Source organism: Aedes albopictus, chromosome 2, assembly GCF_035046485.1.
Source record: "Aedes albopictus strain Foshan chromosome 2, AalbF5, whole genome shotgun sequence".
Lineage (NCBI taxonomy): Eukaryota > Metazoa > Arthropoda > Insecta > Diptera > Culicidae > Aedes > Aedes albopictus.
The window spans coordinates 124,127,186-124,149,592 of NC_085137.1; the positions used below are offsets into that span (position 1 = coordinate 124,127,186).

At 36.2% G+C, this 22,407-nt stretch overlaps 1 protein-coding gene across 6 annotated transcripts in view; it reads right to left on the reverse strand.

The window, feature by feature from the left end:
• Positions 1-22,407, reverse strand: part of LOC109417777 (uncharacterized) — a 234,448-nt gene that overhangs the window by 167,107 nt on the left and 44,934 nt on the right. The gene's annotated exons all lie outside the window — the stretch shown is intronic.

The following is a 22,407-nucleotide window of genomic DNA, read 5'->3' on the forward strand; positions in this document are numbered from 1 at the left end:
GTTGCGACATTGTCTTTATTGTTGCGCGGTGGTTGAATTTTGATTCACTGCTTCTGAAACCACCTGAAACGTTCAAGAAATGTTTTAAAGCAACGCTGAAATCTTCCTGAAGCTTACTTAAGAGCTGTGATCCAAAATGTATTTTCAGAAACTGTAGGCCTCCTTAACCCCCTCAAAATCCCTTGAAACACCTCTGAGTACCTCAGATACCCCCATAACGCCTCTGAATCCCGTAAAAATCCTCTGTAGCTTCCTAAAACGCCCTGAAATCCCCCTAAAACCCCCTCGGACACCATGCAACGCACCTGAGACCCTCTGAAACCCCCCAAAACTCCTACGTAACGCCTCTGAAACTCACTAAATACCATCTGAAGCTGTCTGAAATCCCTTCGGAAACCCCCTCGGACCCCACGCCTACGTAAAACCCCATCGGATCCCATGTAACACAACTGAGACCCTTCGAGACTCCCCAAAAATACCCCTGAAGCCCCCTCGGTGCAACACCTCTGACTACCTCTGATTTCAGAATCAAAGAGACGAAAAGGTCGAACGCCATTACGGTTTCACCTTTCCGTGAAAAGAACAATAGATGTTTTACTTGTATTTACCGAAAGGCCCTATCGGCGACATCAAGCCTAAAACACCTGAAATAGGCAGCCCCTGAAATACCTCAAAATTGCATTTGAGTGAATGCTTTCTCAATATCGTAAAAAACATTGTGTAAAGAGTCACAGTGGATTTTCCAGATTGGTAAGCATGTTGGTTCACGTGAAGAGACACCTTGGCCAGATAAACACCACGGATGTGATGAATGATAATGCGTTCGAAGCATTTCAGAAGATAAGAGGTCAAACTGATAGTTCTGAAACTGTTTGCTTCTTCATACGATGTTCAACCCACATTCTGATTAAACTTTACAGTAATATCCCGCCAGGATTTGGGAATATACCCTGTAGCAAAACTGCAAACAAGTTTTTTTTTCAAAACATGTTTGAAATGATCATATCCCTTCTGAAGCAAAATAGAATATATCCCATCTGATTTGAAAGGAACAAAGCCATTTTGTATCAACTCAATCGATTCATTAGGTATGATACTCCGAGCCGAAGCTTAAGAATCATAACCAAATAATAAGAATGTAGGTGAAAAATTAAACTAATTATCAGCTCGACTCATCGTTTTGCAGCCTAATCAAGATGCTTCTCCGAAAATCTTGAAATTATTACTCATTTTTAGATCCAGTATGATAATTATGGTTGATAATGTCATCAAAATCCTGCTGAAAATAATTAAAAGCTTTATTTTTTCGGATAAAAGAACCTGTTCCTCCACCAACTTAACCGAAAGTTTACGATCGTCGTCAATTTGCATACAGCACCACAATCCCCCGCCATACCGGTACCTTATTTTATTGCCCTGCAATGCTGAAAAAGAAAGTTATAATATGTTGCTGCTGGCGCAATTCGGTGGCTGGCTGGCTAGCCATGTACTCGAACATAATCAACTGGGCTGGTTAATGTGCAACCATAAGACCACTGTGCACTGAGAAGGTTGAGTTGAGAGCCATACTTGATTTCACCACGGAAGCCGTTGCGGTGATGACATTTATGATAAGCCGATTAAAATCTGTTCCGTTATGTGGTGGGTTGTTTTTTTCTTCTTCTGATGGTGGTCAGCTGATGAGGGAAATTGAGTTGAGTGGTACGAGTAACTTTTGATAATTGATTTAGTCATCAACGATTCAGACATTGGTATTTTGAGTAAAGCTTTTTTTTTTGTATTATGGATTCTGATTTATACTTATGAAGCTTCATTGAGTTTTAATGTAGAGGACTCAAGTTCTGTTAGAGCTTTAAATAAATCAGTTAAACTTTTATTTACACTAGTTTACAGCGTTTTTGAGCTGATGCTCATTTTTAGTGTAGAATCATGTCCTGAGTTTGAGAACGTTCAAGAAAAAATACAATGGAGCGGAAATTGCTTTGACGAGCCAAACAAGGTAGACGATTTTATGAATGAATTGTATGAAGTTGTTCTCTTCATACATTTCATTCTCTGTAACAAATTCCTTTTGGAAATTTCTCCTCCTAAATGGCTTTGGGTATTATCGGCAGATTTGTTCTCTTCGTCATGAGGGGTTTCTGTCGGCTAAATTGCCTGAAACTTGGTCGTATAATTCAGCTTGGTAGGGAAAGATTTGAGGCCAACTTTAAATTTCAATAGCTTTCAAAAAACCTCGCATGACGAAGAAAACAAAACGGCTGAAAAAACGCTAGTTCCCTTAGAAGAAAACCATTTACGATACGAATTCTTTGGGTCCTTGGAGTTTTCTAATTAGTTTGAACCACACGTGCAAAAAAAACACTGTGATGTTGGAACTACATCCAGGGGTTTTTAGGAAAACTCTCAAAACAAGAGAAACATGACGATGATTTTACCACAAGCTCGAGATTTCCTCAGATTTTTATTTAATTATATGAAACTTTATTCGCAAATTACCTCCAGGGATTTCTTTTGTTTTTTTTTGGCAAGGAGTAATTCAGATATTTTAAGAATGTCTGCCAGAAATTCCTTCGGAGAGATTTCTCCAGAGATCCTTTCATAGATTTCTTTAAGGTATCAAAGATTCTTTTGAAGTCCTCCAAAAGGTTGTTTAAAAGACACTTCATTTGAGAACACTTTTATAAAACCTGACTTAGATTCCTTAGATATCCTTGGATACGATTCGCATTTAAGAAAATCCTGCATGAATTATATTCAAGAAGCTCTCACTGTTTTATTTGAGAAAACTAGTAAAGAACAATTTCCATAGATTGCTACAAAACTTCATATAAAATTTCTTCCAAAGGATCTTTCAGAAATTTATAAAAGAATTCTTCTAGAAAACCATTCATGGATTTCCTCAGAAATTTCTCCACAGTTTCTTTCAGAAATCCTTTCGAGAAGTACTTCTGGAAATTATCCATGAATTCATTCAGGAATGTTTTCAGCGATTCCTTCAGAAAACCTTAACTTCAGAATTCCTCCAGAAATTTTTCTAAGAATATCTTTAGAAAACCTTCAACAATTCTTCCAATTTACTCTTCAGAAACTCTCCCAGAGATTCGAAATTTCTCAAAGAAAATCTTTATGAGATTCCTCTATGAGTTTGTCGAACAATTCCGTCAAAAATCTTCTATTAATTCCTTCCAAAATTGCTCGAAGGATACCTTCAGAAATTATTCCGCTTGGTTCGATCTTAAAATCAACCAACTTTTTTTTTCAGAAACTTGTCCATCAGTTTGTTCAAAAATTCATCGAGGAATTTTTCAAAACAAAAATCTCCAAGGCATTCTACATACATTCTCTCAATAATTTCTTTAAAAAAATTCTCCAAACAATGTTTTATAAGAATTTCCAAGGGCTGCTTCTGAAACTCCGCCGGGAATAACTTAAGAAAATCATCAATTATTTATTCTTTCATTTTTTTTTTCAAAAAATCTTCTACATATTACATCAGAATTTCGAAGTCCACCAATGATGCTCTCTGGATTCCACTGGAACAACTCGCAGGAATATGTTCAAGAATTCAAGGATTCATCCAGAAAATCCTACAGAAATTCTTCCAGAGATTCTTACATTATTACTACCAGTGATTCAGGCAGAAAATCTTCTCTAGAGTTGCTCAGATATCCCTCACTGTTTTTCCCGTAAATATCTTCGGAATTTCCTCTAAAAGATTATCAACAGATTTTTTAAAGAATTCCTTTAGATTTTTTTATTACTAGGATTCTTTACAGTAGCTTAGGCATACGTGTCTCCTGGAATTGCTTCTGTAATATATCCATAAAATGCTCCAGGAATAATTTCAGAAAATCCTTGGAATTATATCGAGGGATTTTTCCAGGAATTTTCTGGAAAATTTCTCATTAAACTTTTCCAAGAGTTCCACCAAGGGCTTCTCGACGAGCTTCTCCAAAATTTAAAAAAAATCCTTCTGGGGATTCCTTAAGAATTTCCCAGTCACTTTTAAGGTTTTAAGGAGATTCATACTTCTGGGATTTTTGAATGGATACTACTAGAAATTGCTTCAGGGATTCTTCCAGAAACTTCTACTCGGATTCCTTCTGGAATTTCTTGAAGAATATCTCCAGAGACGTTTGTAGAGTTGTAGGGACATCTTTAGGCATTTCAGTAAGAGATTTCTTCAAAAGTTTATCCATAGAATTTTTCAGAAATTTCTCTTAAAATTTCTTGGAAAATCCTCCAGAGACTATTTCGAAAATTTTTTCAATGGATCTTCAAATAATTCCTTGAGAAATTCCTTCTGGAATTCCTACAAAAAAAAAAAACCAACATGAATGATCTTTCGGAATTGCTCCTGTTGTCTTTCAGAAATATATCTTGATTTTCCTTAAGAGATTTCTTCAGGAATGGTTTCAGATATACCTTCAAGGATTTTTACAGAAGTTTTCCTAGAAATTCAACAAAAAATATAAGATGATTTCTTAAAAGAATTCTTTATGCAATATTTCAAGACATGTCTGGAGGATGGTCAAAAAAAATCTCTTTAAAAACTCCTGGTGGTACCTTTGGGGATTTCAAGATGAAATTCTTAAAAAAAAAATTCTGAAGTGATTTCTGGAGAAAAAAATACCTGTAGCAATTTCTGACATTATCTTTGGAGAAAGCCTGGGGAAATATCTGAAGAAATTGCTCAACATTTTGAAAAATTAAACAAGCAATAGAAGCTCCCTCCAAAAGCTTCTATTGCTTGTTTAATTTTTCAAAATGTTGAGCAATTTCTTCAGATATTTCCTCTATTTGCTCTAGAAGTAATTCAATTGAAAAAAAAATTGAAGGTATTCCTGCAGAAGTCCGTAGGGAAATTCTTGAAGGATTCTCTCAAAAAAAAATGCAGGAATCCCTCCAGGAATTACAGACAAAGGAACTGGTGGAACTCGAAGGAATCCATAAAAAAAAATGTCTAAGGAATTCCGGGAGAGTTTTCTGAAGGAGTCCTTGGAAGACCTCCTGGATATACCTATGGAGCAATTCTATGAAGAATTTTCTGGAAGTACTGGAGAAATTTGTAGAAACGAAAAATAAATCCTAGAGAATCACTAAACGAATTTCTGAGTGAAAATGTGTTTTTAAGGAATCATTGAAAGAATACCTGATAGAACTGGAGAACTCTTAGCAGGTATTCATAAAATAATATCTTAAAAACCATAATAAATGCCGAATGATTCTGGGGTAGTTTCTGCAGAAACTGCTGAGATAAAATTTGAAGTTCCTAAAGCATTACCAGAAAAAATTCTGAAAGTATTCTTCTATGTAAGTAGCCCATGGAATACTTCTGAAACTCCGCAAGGGATAACTTTAGAAGTTCTTCTATGGATTCGTTTAAGAAATTCTTCGGGGATTCCCTAGTGTTTTCTACAGGCATTGATTCAGAAATTCTTTCAATTATTCTTATTTTTTTTTCGGAAAATCTTCTAGAGTTTCCTTCAGAAGTCGTACGGGTATTTTATTAAATAAATCCACCAGCGATTTGTTCAGAAACCACTCTCTGGATTCTATTGAAGCTTCCCGTAGGAATATGTCCAAGAATTTGGGGATTCATCCTGCACATCTTGCAGGAATTGCTACAGAAATACTGACATTAATACTTCCAGTGATTTAATCAAATATTATCTTAGAGATTCCTGCAAGAATTCATTCATTCCTTCAGGATGTCCTCTAGATATCCCTCTATGTTTTTTTCCTGGAAATATCATCGGCATTTCCTGTAGAAGATTCTCCACAGATTCTTTGAGGAATCAATTAACAATTATTAACAAGACCGGACGTATCTATTTCATCCGGAATTTCTTTAGAAATATATCAGAAGTTTTATTGCTAGGTACCTTTACAGAAGCTTATGTAGACGTATCTTTGGGAACATCTTCTAAATTACATCCACAGAACGCTCTAGCACTACCATCAGAAAACACTCCTACATTTATTTCCAGGAATTTTCATAACAAAGTTTCAATATTTTTTTAGGAATTCTGCCAAGGGGTTATGGACAAGTTTTTCAAAATATTTCTTCAGAAAGTTTCTCAGAAATTTCAGAATTTCTCCGGACATTCTCCATTTTTTTCTTCAAACACGAATAATTTTCAGATAGTACGAATTTCTTCAAGGATTTCAGCAAGGGACGCCTTCAGAAGTCCTAGAGATTTTTTTGGAATGTCTTCCAAGGGTTCTAATACTTGCTTGAGAAATTCGTTCAGGAATTTCTACAAAAAAAAACCTACAAGAACTCTCTTTATAAATTGTTCTTGTGGGTCTTTCAGAAATATCTCCTGATTTTCCTTTAGAGATTTCTTTTGGAATTGTATCAGATATACCTCCAGGGACTTTTTCATAATTCTGCCTAGAAATGGTGTTGTCTGAAGAAATCTCTTTAAAAATTCTTGGTGTTCCAAAGGTAACTTAAGATGAAATTTTTAAAAAACATCTGTAGAAATTCACGAAGAAAAAATAATGAAGCAATTTCTAACGTTATCTTTGAAGGAGTTCTGGATAAATACCTGGGAGAATATCAGAAGAGGTTCCTCGAGATTTGAAAAAAAAAATCATTAGAAGCTTCTGGAGGTAGAAGTAATTTCATCGAAAAATTTCTTGAAAAAATTTTAAAGGGGATTCCTCCTGGAAACATCCGTAAAGAAATTTCTAAAGAAATCACTCAAAAATGTCTGCAGGCATCGCAGGCATTATAGACAAAGGGAGTGGTGAAATACCTACTTGAACAAATTCTTCAAAAAAAAAATTCCTAGGAATTCCTGGAAGAAAAAAAAATCCTGTAAAAGCATTGTAGAGTAAGGTGGGGCAAAAGTTCGACCCTAGTTGAAAATTCAACTTTTTTAAAAAAATCTAAGCAGATTAAAATAAATGAATACCGTGTGGTGATTCTACCATCCATGAGCTAAAATTTTGTTGAACAAAGTTACGCCAAATGTCTTATCAATTTTGAGTTACAACACCTTTTGTATGTGTGTGTCTTATTCGAACTTTTACCCCACCTCTGGGGCAAAAGTTCGAATCTAGTGTTTGTGAAATTTCGCTAACCGTAGCACACTATTTTGACACTTTGGTAATAGGAATATCTGAAACTACTTAATATTTGATGTTGGAACTGGAATACACTTTAAAGTTCGATCTGGATTTTACTTAAATCAGGGTTAAATTTAATGCACCAAAAATGAGTAGTTTTCCGCCAAATCCAGATAAAACAACATTTTTTTTCAACTTTGATCGAATTTTCTCACTGATTCCATCATTCTTAGAGATAATATGTACATTTTGCACTATTTTAGGTTTTTACCTAAAGCTGTCACATGACTCGAACTTTTGCCCCACAATTCGAACTTTTGCCCCACTATGTGTAAAATATGATTTCCAAATCTTTTTTGCAAAAAGTTATACATGCTAAAGCATCTTCAAAATATACCTAGTTACGCCCCAAAACAAAATATCGAATTTGATTTCATTACAATTCCATTTCATGCGTTGGAAGGACCATGGCATATTACAATTTTTTGATCAAAAACCAACATTTTGTCATAACTTTTCGAAATATTGATCAATTTTCATAACTTTTGGAGTGAAAGACTCTTTTTCAAAAAGGCTTCGAACAACCTTGACACCCGAAAGAAACAATTTGAATTAGGCTCAAAAACTTCAAAAGAAACTTTTGCCCCACTCGAACTTTTGCCCCACTTTACTCTACAAATTTTTGAAACACATTGAAGAATTCCTTGAAAGAATACCTGGTAGAACTGAAGAACTCCCTGCAGGTATTCATAAAAGAATACCTTTGAAAATCCGTAACAAATGCCAACGAATGATTCTGGAGTAGTTTCTGCAGAAATTGCCGAGTTCATATTTGAAGACATTCCTAAAGCATTAGCGAAAACAATTCTGAAAGAATCCCTGAAGAAAGGTCTGAAAGTGTAATTTGTAATCGCTGGAGAACTTCCTGAAAGAACTTCTGGAGAAACCTCCGGAGAAGCTTCCAAAAGAATCTCTCGAGATTTGTTTGTTACTACACGACTTAGAGAATCCCTGAACATACGAGTAATACATTAAGGAACCTCTTGAGCATAGGTTCTAAAACTTTCAGGTGCGCGACCTCCTTTGGCCAGCAGACGTACTTTTCGCGACCCCCCATAAAAATTCTCCCATTTGTTGTCTGTTACAGAAACATATTCAATTGTCCCTCGCGCCCCCTGGATGAAGGCCGACCCACAGTTTGGGAAATCATGCTCTAGAGAAAGTCCAACAATAATTTCTGAAAGAATTAGTTGAAAAATTTCTGAATTAAAAAAAAAATCCTTTAGAGGAACATCTGAAAGATTGTTCGAATTTCCGTGAAAAATCTGGGATTGCATGATTTGAAGACACCTTTGGAGGAATTCTGGAAGAATCCCCTGCCTAAAGTAGTTGGAACATCGGTAGAAATCTCAGTTGAAATTTCTGGAAGGAGGAATCGTTGAAGGAAATCTTGGATAAATCCCCGAAACAAAGCCTGATAAATCTTGGAAGAATCCCAGAAGGAACTCCGAGAGGTATCCATGGGAATTTTTAAAGGAGCTTCTGGAAAAATCTGAGAAAGACCCCAAAAAACTTCTTCAGGAATTTAAGAAACAACTCATTCAAAAATCACAGAAGAAACTTCTGAAGAATTCCCAGAAGGAACTGCTGGAAGTATTCTCAAAAAAGGAAATCCTTAATGGAACTTCTTGACGAATCCGAAAAAAACTTCTTAAGGATTCCCAGAAATAATTCTTCGAGGAATACCTGATGAAATTGCTTGAGTAATTTCAGTAGGAGCTCCTGGGGGTCCGCGAAGGAACCTTTGGATAAATGCTAGAAATAACTCTTAGATCAATCTCTGAGAGCACTCTTGAAGGAATTCCTGAAAGAGCTCATGAACGAATCTCAGAAAAAAAAACTCTAGGAGGAAACTGAGAAGAAACTTCCGTAGAAAACTCAGATGGGATTTATGGAGGAATTCAGAAGGAACTTCTGAAGGACACGAGCAGATGGGAATAACAACAGCATAAGTAGCTGTGTTATTTGAACAAAATAACTGAATAATAAAATCGATTATTTCTAAGTTATTACCATACCATATTGTGTCATAAACTTGTCTGTCATAAGCGGCAAAATAACAAATTCCATAACAAAAAAATGTTCCTGGGAAACCATTTTAATAACTTGTTTTGTTAGTTTCAATAACAACTTAATAACAGTGAATTCGAAAAATATTTCAATAACAAATTTTGATATTAATATGTTATTGATAATAATAGGAGAGCAGAATTTGCTATGACATCAAACTCGTTACTAAATAAGTTATACTACTTATTATGTAAAATTATTCGCTTTGTCTCACATATATATTTAACTATCAGAACATTTGCTCTGTATGCCTTGTTTCTACAGTTCATAAATTTCAAAGCACTGATCAATTCATTCAAAATTTATCAACGTAGCATATACAATCGAATATTTGAATCGTTTTACATTATAAATGAACTTTTCACCTAAACAAAGGATTGATGATCACTTTTTTAAGGCTGTTTATATAACAATATCACCAAAACGCTGCATATTACTAAAGATACCACAGAACCATCTAAAAACGCATATATTTATTGAAATCATGTACGATATAGTATGCTACCATATTGGTACAATGTAGTTTACTTAATAACCCTGGAATTTTAAATGCACTTTTGTTATAATTAAAAATGTCCAAAGTAGCCCCTATTCAGTTTTATTTGAGATGTGTCCGATTAGTGTATGAACAACTATTTTGTTTATTGATGGATTTAGCTCAAATTTTGCATGCATCCTACATACATACTCACGATTATTTGGTGTAAAAAATATGGAAATCCATTCACTACTCTTGTAGTTATAATGTCAAAAAGTTGAGAAACCATGAAAAAGTGTATAAAGAAGCCCCGCACGACGGTATCCGAAAATTATTATTTGTATTCTTAACGAAAATTATTATTTGTATTCTTAACTGAATACAAAAATTGAACAAAGGGACAGGTCATAATTGTCGAATTGTTGCTGAAATTTCAAAACTTGTTACTGTTGTGCTATTGCTGATAAGTGGATCAATACCACAACAATAACTAAACTTGTACTTCAACAAAACATGTTATTTAAATGTAATTTAGTTAATGTATATCAATATCATGATTATAACAAAATGAGATTGTCCAACAATATTTGTTATGGAAAACCTATGCCTTGATAATTCAATAATAACAAAACAAGATATAAAAACAGGTTATGTGATTTCGTAGTTATTAACTTGCTATTCTCCTCTGCTTGGGGAAGCCTGAAGAAATTCACGAAGGATTATCACTCTGCAGCAGGCGAATTCGCTTGTATTGTTAACTAACTGAAGTTTACCCAGTAGCCTATAGTTGTTTATATATTAAATAAAATAAATGAAGTAATTTTAAAGTGATTTTAAAGTGATGGAGACGCATGGTCATTCCATAGGTGGATGAGCACAAAACTTGAAATGTTCAAAAATAAAAAATGCAGCAAAAACGGCTTGAAGAACATTTCTTGTTTTTGAAAATTACGTAAAAATAGTTAAACTTTCATTAAAAATATAAAAAAAAATATTGGTGTGATACTAAGAGATGAACCAGCCTCGGACTGCAAATATCTCTAACACAAACAACTAACCTGAAAGATACTTTGACAATTTTTATATAAAAAAATTTACCAAACTTTTTCACGGTATCTTTTTGTATTTTTTATTTGTGAAAAATGATTGCAAATCGGTCTTTTGGTTCAAAAGTTATGCCGGTTTAAAAAAATGCCGTTTTTTGGCCCACCCTATTTGAAAAATGGCATTAGAGTGTGTTGCGAATCAAAAAATTACGGGTCTTACTATTTCATCACGGTTCTTACTATTTTAAGATCATTCCTACCGAACTCCTCCGAAACTTCGGAGCAATTTTATTTTCGAGTCTATTCTTTTATCATGTAAAGGCTGATATGACATCTCTGCCCACAACCCACATTCAATGACCTTTCCACCAGAACCATCTAGAGTTCAATCAAGGTCACTGAACTATTTGTGCTACACTGCTACCCACTTTCTTCTGCACCCCGAACCTTCCCCAAATCAGCTGTCCCACCTTACCCAACCCAGAAGCGGCGCGGCACCGGTTCCGACCAGTTAACCACTCATAGTTTTATGCGCGATTACGACATTCGGCCCCCTTACGACTATGCTCACGCAATCGTCATCGCCAGCTGCTGCTGCTGGGTCTTCACACGTTGCATCGCATCGTCGTCATCCGACTAGGTTTGACCTAAAGTGGACTAACATGTTGGCGCGGTCACATAACTGCCCTCTCCAGTCAGTGTGGTGGCGCTCCTACAGAGTGACGAAGTCACTTCACTCAGCCGGGTGGTGCGCGGTGATGGCTGCGGTGCACTCCACTTCATTCCACCGATCGACTACAAAACATCGGAAGAAAGGAAAGAAGATAATTTCACTTTTGATTTTCTGCGCGGGGCTCGGCTGGGCCCAATGCCGGCTGCGTGTAGGTTGGATTTTAGTTTTGCTTCAACCTTCAGTTTCAGCCTCGCTTGGAGGCTTTCGGTGCCCACCGGGCACCATGTTTCAGTCTGCAACCAGATTATGCGGTGAGCGTACGACCTCCAGATAGTTTGTCGAATCTGGTGCTTGTCGATCGGTATCAACAAGCTACCGAAGTTACACGTATTGTTTTGTTTTGGGTTGAATGTGCATTGAACTTTTGAGCTTCGAGCGTTTGGTTGGTGGATTGCACCAGGGAAATTTAAAATTGTTGTACGACTAAGTAGGCATATGGCAACTGAAGTAGGCATAAGGCAAACTGAACATGAACTTCACTTAACCCTCGAGCAGTCGCGTCTTTGACTATCTGCAGCGACGCCGCGCTCACGCTGTGTGCCACAAGCGCATATTTTTCATGGTGCGTGTACTCAGTACACAACGCGACCGCTCCCGGGTTAAGAACAGTGGTAACATCGAGGTAACTCCAAGTTACTCACTGAATAACCAACACTTGATTTAAAACTTAAAAACGATATCAACTCCTAGTACGAGCACCCAAGCAAATATAAGAATCCGAAAACGCACAAAACCCCTCTACGTGCCTGCATGGATTCCTTCAGAAATTAATCCAGGAATTTGGTTTTTAAATCTACCGAGATGTCTTACAGAAACTTTTACAACTGTTTTTTTTTTCAAAAAATTCTCCAGGGCTTTCTTCAGATTTTCTCCCAACAAGAATTCTTCTAGGTGGATTTCAAAGGGTTTCTTCTGATGCTACACCAGGAATTACTTTAGAAATTCTTCCAGGGATTTGTTTAAAAAAAATCATCGGAAATTTCTCATTATTCTGCTGAGATTACTTTCAAAGATTATTTAATAAGTAATTCAATTGATTTCTTGAAAAAATGTCCAGATATTCCTTCAAAAATTCTTTCTGGTATTTCTTCAGGAATTTTACCAGAGATTTGCTCAGAAATTATTGCAGAGGTTCAATCTAGGGTTCAATTGAAAACTCTCACATGAATGTATTCTGAAATTTGATCAGAGATTCTTAAAAAAATCCTGCAGAAACGCCTCCAGAGATTCTTGCATAATTACTTTCAGTGTTTCAGTTAGGATTTTTTCTAGAGATTTCTTGAGAAGTCCATACAGAAATACTTACAGAATATTCCTCGACCCCGGAGGTGTATCCGGTGTTTCCTCTAAGGATTATTCCAATAATTTCTCCAAGGATTCTTCTATAAACTTCTCCAAAAAAATCCTAGGAAATTCATTTGGAAATACCTTAAGTGTTTTTTCTTGGGATCTTAGCAGAAAATTGTCTATGCGTTTCTCCAGGTATACACAATTTTTTTTGCAGAAATTCATCCACAGGTTTTTCAAAGTATTTTTTTAGAAAATCTTCCAATATTTTTTTGGTGAACTTCTCCAGGAATATTTCTCAGGAATTCCTCAATATTTTTCCAGAAATTCCATCAAGGCTGTATAGTGAAGTTTCGCCAGGAAAATCTTAAGAAAATCGATAGCGATTGCTGACGTGTTTTCGGTCCTCGGGTTGCTTATAAAACAACTGTTTAAATTAAAGTTGACGTTTCCAACGTCAATACATACATCTTCAGGGGGACCTACAATCATCCTAGGATTCTTTCAAGAAATGTCCTGGAATTTCTTCGGATATTTATCCAGGGATTCATTCAAAAGTACTTCCTAAAATGTCCACAGGGATATTACTGACTATTTCTGCACCATCAAAAATCCTTGAACCCGAATGTGGAAATTCGCTCAATGTGTACTCATTCTTTCATAAAAAGAGAGGTTCAAGCTGGCACTTCTGGGGAGAGTGCGCCTCAGTGATCAATGAACTGCTCAGGGTTTCTTTCAGAAATTCCTCCTTGGATTCCTTTTGAAATTCCTTTAGGGGAAATTTTCTCCAGAGACTTCTTAATTGTTTTAGGGATTTCTTCAGTAATTTCAGCAAGGGATTTCTTGAAAAGTTCTTCTAAGGAGTTTTCTGAAATTCTTCTTTAAATTCCTTTACAAATAATACAGGGATTGCTTCGGAAATTCTTTCAAGGGTTTCTTCAAAAACGGTTTGAGAATTACTTCAATGGTTTCTACAGAAAGTACCATGTACATGGATTTTGTTTTCAGAAATTGCACAAGTGGTTCCATCAGAAATATTTCCAGGGAGATCTTAAAAGATCCCTGCAGAACTTGTTCCCATATTGCTTCTTTTTTTCAAAAGTTCTTCCAGAAATTTTACAAAAAATACTGAAAATTTCTTAAAGGAATCCCTGAAGGAATGGAATCCCTTAAAAACTCCTGAAGATTCGTGTAAAAACTTATTGAAGAAATTTCACACAGTTTTCTGGAGGAATTTCAGGACATAAATTCCTGAATGGTTGAATGGCTAGGGTAATAGCTTTATAATCAAAGACTTATGAAGAAACTCCGCAAATTATTCCAAGGAGAAAAAGCTATTTCTGGAATTTTGGAGAATATCTGAAGTACTGGAGATACCTCTGAAGGAATTCTAAGAAAAATAATACAATTTCGGAAGGGATTTGTACACAAATCCATCAAACAACTTGGAGAAATTTCTGAAGGAAATCCTGCAAAAACAATAAAGAGAATCCTGTAGGAATTCTTTTCAGATCCACAGCAGTCATTGAAAAAAAAAATGAATTTCTGAAGGAGTTTTTGAAATAATTCTGGAAGAGCTGGTTAACCTTCCAGCAGAGAGTTTTAAGAAGAAAAAACTCCTTAAAATTGCACGAAAAATGCTAAGGAATAAATTCTGAAATAATTTATGCAGGAATTGTTGAGAGAATCTTTGAAAAAAAAAAATCCGAGAGAATTCCTAAAGCAAGGTCTGAATAAAAACAAAGTAATGCATGAAGAGAAAAACCCTTGGAGAAACTTGCAGACGAAATTTCCAAATAACTGCCCGAGAAAATGAATGCAGTAATACATGAATGAACCTCTGGAGAAAATCAAGAAATTATTTCTGAAAAAGTTTTTAGAAAACAAAATTTTTTTTTTAACTTTTGAGAAATTCCTGAAATTATCCTCAAGTTGTTGTTCAAAACATTTCTCCAGAAATTGAATGTATTTGAGAAACGTTTGGAGGAATTCCTGGAGAAACTCTTAGTATATTTTTTTGAAAAACTTCTAGAGGAACTTTCGAAGGAACCCCAAAGAAAAACTTATGGAAAAAACCTGACAATATTTCTGAAGGAATGTTTGAAGAAATACATTATACAACCCAAGCAAGTCTTTATGGAGCAATCGTTGATTTAGTTTCTCAATAATCCCTTAAAATCTCCCTGGAGAAATTTCCACAGCAACCCGTGGACCAGGTTCAAGGTTAATCTTTTGAGAAATATCGTGGAAAATCCTGAAGAAGTACACAGAAAAAACATGTAGGAATTCCTTTAAAAAAATCCTCGTTGGAATTTTTGTCGGTGTTCTTGGAGGTAATCCAGGATAATTTTCTAGAAATTTTAAGAAAAATTCTTCCAATAATCAGCAAGAAGGTTCCTTATGACGGACACATTTCGTGAAATAATAATGCAAGGAGGAGTTTTCCCGGAATAAATCTTAATGAGGCACAATAGTGAAATCATGTCCTCAGGGGCGTACCAGAGTAGAGGGCACTGAATTTCAGAAACCGTGAGTAACCAGTTCTGATTTTACCATGACAGCACTATTTAAGGATAAAAATCTGAGAATTTAGACATGCCTGCCATAATGGCTGACTTATGCAAGTCTCAGAAAGTGTTGGAAGTGGCCATCAAAGAACCGATTATTACGAGCTATGTGTGATCCACTACCAAGGATTCCATCCAACCCCCCTCCATAATGAAAATTTTCTAGGGATTCTTTCAAAAATTCGTTCTACGATAACTTCAAAAAAAAAAATTCTAGATATTTCATTACGAATGTCAGAAATTCTTTTACATATTTTTTCAAAAAAATCCTTCAAAGAGTCATTCAAAGTTTTCTTCGGAGATTTCATTAGATACTAAAGACTGCCCCAGAAAGTATGGACGCACCTAGTCTTCAGTTGACTGGGCCTGATCGATGGTTCTTGTTTCGAGCTTCGTTTTGGCTGTTTCTTCTTACTATAGGATCTAAAATTCAAATGTTCTTTGTCACGATGAACATTGGAATTCGAAATGGTAACTTTTTTGGTCAAACCCCGCACTGTGTAAGTTAGAAGGTTTTTTCTTGTGCTCAAATACCTTCATTATTTGTTTTCCCAAACGAGGGTTAGCAGGATCTCTATTTTTTACCCAATTTTTGCCTATGCTTAAACGTGTTATCCCCACCGTGTTTACTGATTGCTGGGTGCACGGTTTTCTCACTTACTCCCACCATATTTTGCTCATTTCCTTAGTGATCTTTCAAGCTCTGTCCATCGTTTGTGCACATTTTTTTGATGATGTTCCGCTGAAAGTTCATGTATTTTGAAACAAAAAGCTGGAATCGCAAAAACCGCTATAAAAATGCTGAGAAAATAGGTTGACCAACAGGATGTAGCTTTCAAAAAAAAAAACTATTCATGAATAATTTTGAAAAGCCAGTATTTGCTTAGTGCGTCCATACTTTCTGGACCGGTCTTTACTGGAAAAAAGATCTCGAAGATTAATATTGAAAAAAAAAATCAGGATTGCGTCAGCAATTTTCCCATGAATTTTATCAGAAATCTTTGAGAAATTCCACAAGAAATTCTTGAACAGATTTCTTCAAAAACATTCCGAAGGATTCACTGAAAACCATGAAAACCATTCATAGATTTGTTCAACTGATTTCGTAAGAAAAGTCTCCAGGGATTTTTTCAATTTTTTTTCGGTGATTTCTTTAGAAATCCTGAGAAATTTGCCAGCGATTCCTTCTGAGAATTTCTCTGTGATTTTTTTAAAATAATTAGTCTAGAGATTTTTAAGAGAAAATTAATAGAATCATTTATTAATTTCTCTAGAGTTCCCCAAAGGATAATCCAGAAACTTGGAACTAAAAATATGAACTCTTTAAAAAGCTTTCCATAGATTCCATTACAAAAGTTTCCAGGAGTTTCTTTCAGAAGATATTACACGGATCTCTTCAGAAAGTTCTCCAAGGACTCATCTATATAATCATCAATGCAGGGCAACAGAAAATTCTCCATGATTTAAAAAAAATTCTTATTTAAGATACAAAACTTTTGCAATACATGTATTTTTTTTTTTTGAAAAAAAAATAAAGGTGGATTCTTTCGATTTTTCCTAGATTTCTTGAGAACGTCTTGCTAGAGAACATCTTCCAAAGTTTCCTTCAAAAATCCTTTCAGTGATTCTTTAAGATAATCTTCCTGAAATTCAGAAAAAATACCAATGTTTCCTTTAAAAATAATTCTGTAGGAATCTACAGAAATTTCCAGAGATTTCTTTACAAAGTTTTCTAAAGATTTCTTCCAAAATTTCACTATCTTCACAAGTTACTCCAAGAAATCATTCATAAAAATTTTCAAAATTCTTACAAGAATTCTTTCTGGAAATCTTCAAGGAATTTCCCCAGGGCTTTCTCCAGATATGTCCTTATTAACTTCTTTAAAAATTCCACCAAGAATTTGCTTAAAATATTTTCTTAGGATTCCCTGTGATAACGACAGATTTTTTTTCTGTGATGTCCTTTTAAAAAATCATTCTGAAGGACTAAGAAGTTTCACCAGCAGTTCCTTCATCCAATTTTCTCCTGGAATACAGAAGATTTCAATTTCTTTATAACTGAGATTTTCAGCCCAGGGTGATCTCTGCATTTAAAAGCTTTTTCATAAAAAAAAATCAGAAATTCTTTCTAACACCTATTTTTTCAGAAAATATTCCGGTGGCTTGTTTTGGGTATTTCTTCACAAACTTTTTTAGAGATATTCTCGGGAATTTCTCCATGGACTCCATTAGAGACATGCGCAGGAATGTCCCCAGAATTTTTTTCACGGTGGCATCTTGAAAATCCAACAAGAACTCCTCCAAGGCTTCTTGCATTATTATTTTCAGTAATTCTAGCAGCAGTTCCTCCAGAAACTCATACAGAGATTGTTTCAGGAGATCCAGTGCCACTCTTTCCTATATTTTCAGAAATTCCACCAGCATTCCCCCCAAGGATACTTTTTTCGTTTTTGCCTTTCTCGTACACCAAGGTGTACCGAAAGGCTATATGTTCACTCCAAAAATGAAATCTTGATAGAACCCCCGGAGAGCCAAGTCTTATATACCAATCAACTCAGCTCGACGAGTTGAGATGATGTCTGTGTGTGTGTATGTGTGTGTGTATGTATGTATGTGTGTGTGTGTGTGCGTGTGTATGTGTGTATGTGTACAAAAATGTCACCTCACTTTTGGATAGTAAATATCATCCGATTTCAACGCTTTATGTTTCAATCGACGCGGAATATTGTCCCATTGTTTCCTATTAAAAATGGTTTGAATCGGTCCAGCCGTTCCGGAGTTATGGCCATTTAGGTGTTCCGGACCGGTACCCCAGGAAAGGGCCAGATATGAAATTGCAACAAACCCATGCATGCGACCCATCAAACCGCGGCATTTTCGATTATCTGATGAACGGTAAGCAGGAAGATAGTCGCAGACTATATCTGAACCGGTAGTGTTCCGGAACCGGTTCCGGGTGTCCCGCCGGAAGTGGCCAATATAAAAGTGAACCAAACACATGCATGCGACACATCAAATCGCAGCTTTTTCTATAACCTGTTGAACGGTAAATAGGAAAATAGTCGTGAACTATATCTGAACCGGTAGTGTTACGGAACCGGTTTCGGATCATATCTGAACCGGTGGCATCCCGAAACCAGTTCCTGATGTCCCGCCGGAAGTGGCCTAATTCATACATGCGACACATCAAATCGTAGCCTTTTCAATAACTTGTATGATCAGTAAAAAAATAAGCAAAGCCCACATTAGAAACTACTGATAGTGTTCCGGAATCGGTTTGAGGTGTCTCGCTGAAAGTGGCCGAATGCAAAAAAAAACAAAAATTCGCGACACATCAAATGGCATTTAAAGTATCCTGATGAACGGTTACAAAGAAAAAATATCTCAGATCATGCTTGGGAGAACTAGTAGCGTCCCGGAATCGGTTCCCGGTGTCCCTCTGGATGTGGTCAAATGTAAAAGGGAACCAAACTCCATGCATGCGCTTCATCAAATCGCGGTTTTTTCGATAAGCTGATGAACGGTTATTAAGAAAATTAGCTGAGATTACGTAAGAGACCACCGCTAGTGTTCCACAACCAGGTTTCAGGTGTCCCGCCGGAATTGGTCAAATGTAAAAATGAACCATGTAAATTTTCCAGACCCGGTTAAGAGTGTCCCGCTGTAAATGGACATATATAAAAGTGAATCAAACCCATGCTTGCTGTACATCAAATCGCTTTTTTATCAGTAGCCTGATGCATGGATAATAAGAAAATAGGCACAGTCCATAGAAGTTACCACCGGTAGTGTTTTTAATTCCGGGTAACCTGATTAACAGTTTTCATAAACTCAGACCATATTCAAATATACCGGTAATGCTCCGGAATCATTTCCGGGGGTCTCATAAGCAATACAAAATAGACTGAGGCTACATAAGAGGCTACCGGTGGTGTTGCAGAAGCAGCGTTGGGTGCTTCAGCGGAATTACAAAAGTGAACTAAATCAATGCAAGCGATGGATATCTTACACATACCAAAATAATAATCTTACACAGGACCAAAAACCTAAAAAAAACTAAAGCGATCTCGTTAAATCGCACATTTTTTGATTCCTGAGACGTTAATTTACAGTAGGATGGGTCAACGTTGTATGGAAAAATTAAAATTTAAGCGCATCAGCCCCGAACATTCTTTTTAAATCTTTATTTGCGTCCAAAATTACTGCTCAAAATTTTGATGCGACTGGAGGGCGAGCACTGTAATGTTGTTTATATTTGAATGTAATATAGCATTGGCAATTCAAATTACTACTTTACAAATTTTACATGGGTCTTGTAACAAATGATAATTAAACTTTGTCAAAGTGATCTGTGAAAAAGTTTAATCCTGGCTAGTAATTGTCATCTTGGTATGAATCAGCCTCCAGTGAAGGTCTTATACTTTCGGCTCTGCACATACGTTGTACATATCGTCGGAATAAGTGCCCCAATTCGATGATGACCTTGAATTTCTAAATAAAGAATTCTCATGATTCAGAAATTCGTAGGTGGTACAGTCCCAGATCGCCGTTATGAGCATTTCCTCCGTCTCGTCCGTTACCAAAGCACAGAGATTTGGGGCTGATCACTGACTCTAAGGCAAGATTGATTGCTTCGACGGAAAGATTATGAGTACATATTCGACGAGAAAGGCACTATCACCACTAGGTGGATTAATCTGGGTTTTTTTTCATGGATTCATTTTTTTTTTTCAGAAATTTCAGCCATTCTATTGACATTTTAGAAAGATATTGTTTGGATGCGTCCTCGTCCGTCGTATACAGCGTGCATCTTGAAAGGTTATGAAAACCCTCCTGGTACTCAATAGAGAGATTTCTTTAGAACTTTTCTAAAGTTTCTTTATAAATTCACTTGGAGTGTGATCCTCCAGGAATATCATCAGGAATTGCTCCTGAGGTTTCTCAGGAATTTCGCTCCGATTCTTTCAAAAATACATACTTTCAGGGATTTTTTGCTGGAATTAGACTAAAGATTTCTTCAAACATTCCTTCAGGAATTTTTAAGTCATTCCTCCAAGGATTCCTTTGATAGTTTCTTAAGGGATTCCATCAAAACTTTCTCCTGGCACACTTGTAGTATTTGAGGTTTTTCTTGAGAATTTTTATAAGACATTATTTCAAAAGTGATTTCATGGATTTTTTTAATTGCCTTTTAAAAATCCTTCGGAAATTACTCCAATAGTTCCTCTAGAAATTTCTTGAGAAATTCATTCAGAAATTCCTGCATAAAATGTATAGTAGTTAATGTATCATAATTTTTTTAGTACAATCGTTAGGGTCGTTTTTACAAAAGTTCTCAAGAGTATTAAAGCGGAATCCCTGTTGCAATATCAGGATAAATTACTTGTTCATTGTCAAGTTTTTGGTGAAACTGAAGTATACAAGCGCAAATTCTAAAATGGGGGTATCTGCCAACATCCTAAAATGTTTTTAACATAGCTTCTGGCAGCTTCTGAAAACTTTATGGAGCAATGGATATTCTGTAGTGTTTAGTGGAAATTCTTACGCAAATAGTTGAGGAAATTATAGTGGAAGTTTATGAATAACTACTTATGGTTTCCCACCTCTATTTCTAATAGACTTACTGTGAAAAATTCAGAAAATCTTTGGTGGAAATCCCGGTTCAGCCGATTTTTTAAGAAGTGTTTGTAAAATTATTCAAATTCCATCAAGATTTGATAGGATTTGTCCTCACATGTTTTCTGCAATTTTATCAAATATTGATTTTTTTGCCAAGAGTTTGCTATATTGGTTCTTCTTTTTCTTCTTCTTTATGGCTCTACGTCCCCACTGGGACTTGGCCTACCTTGCTTCAACTTAGTGTTCTTCGAGAACTTCACAGTTATTAATTGAAGGGCTTATTTTGCCTGCCATTGCATGAATTTGTATATTGTAGGCAAGCACAATGGCCCACTGCACGAATTTATGCTGGCCTGCTTACTTTCACGCGAAATTTAACGTTTGAGCGGTGCCGACACCGCTCAAACGTCAAATTTCGCGTGAGAGTAAGCAGGCCAGAATAAATTCGTGCAGTGGACCATGATATGCTATGCCCAGGGAGTCGAGAAAATTTTCTCGACTGGAACAGGATTCAAACTCGCCGTATCCGGATTGGCGATCCATAGCTTTAACCACAAGGCTAACTGGAGACCCCTTGCTATATTGGTATCAACCTTAATTCAGGAATAAAAAATCTAATGACCTAACCAAATGTTTGTGAACGAAATTCTTCGAAATAATGTGCCAAAATTCTTGGTAGAGTTACATACTCTTAAAACGTTTCAAAAGTTCAAGAAATCATTTTAATAGGTCGTAAGTTTGCCATGTAAAATGCAAATTTAATCCTCAAAAATCTATCTACGTTTTCAAAACATCAGCTCGTCTGATCTTTTTCTTCTTCTTCAACTACTCTATCCTGGGTTAACTCATCAGGCCTACTGTGAATCACAAACAGCAATTGTCATTGAATGATTCTCACGTCAACCCCCAAACCTCGCAGCCTGTGGCAAGGGACACCCCATATTTCATAAGCCATAAACTACGGCGGCGGCTTAAAAGCTTCCTCAGCTAGCCCAACAGTTGGGCAATTGTAAGGCAGCAGACGAGTGAAAAACCACAGCAAAATCCAACCAATTAACGCAAATTGTGTTTTACTGTCACGGTCATTCCCAGCCGTAAAGAAGTGACACGATAATTTTCACAAATTCCGTTTGATGACCGTCAGTCATCAGTGCTCGGTCGTCTGTCTGTCTGCCGGACGCCACCTCTGAAACGACTTCATTGTGCTTTACCAGCATGAATAGTTAGTCATTTCGAAGCGCTGTGCTGGGTCGTCCAGCAGGGCTCGGCTAGACTAAGTTCGCTTAAGTTTTTTCGCCGAAAATAGAAATTATCTATTTGCTACAGTTTGTTTCCCATCACTCAGTTTGCCTGCCACGGGTGATTGGTTAAAGTATTTGCTTCATTATAGCGTCGGTGCGTGAGCTGGCAGTACAATGGCGTGCCTTTCTGTGTTGAATGTGGTTCGCACTGTGAATTGAAATATTT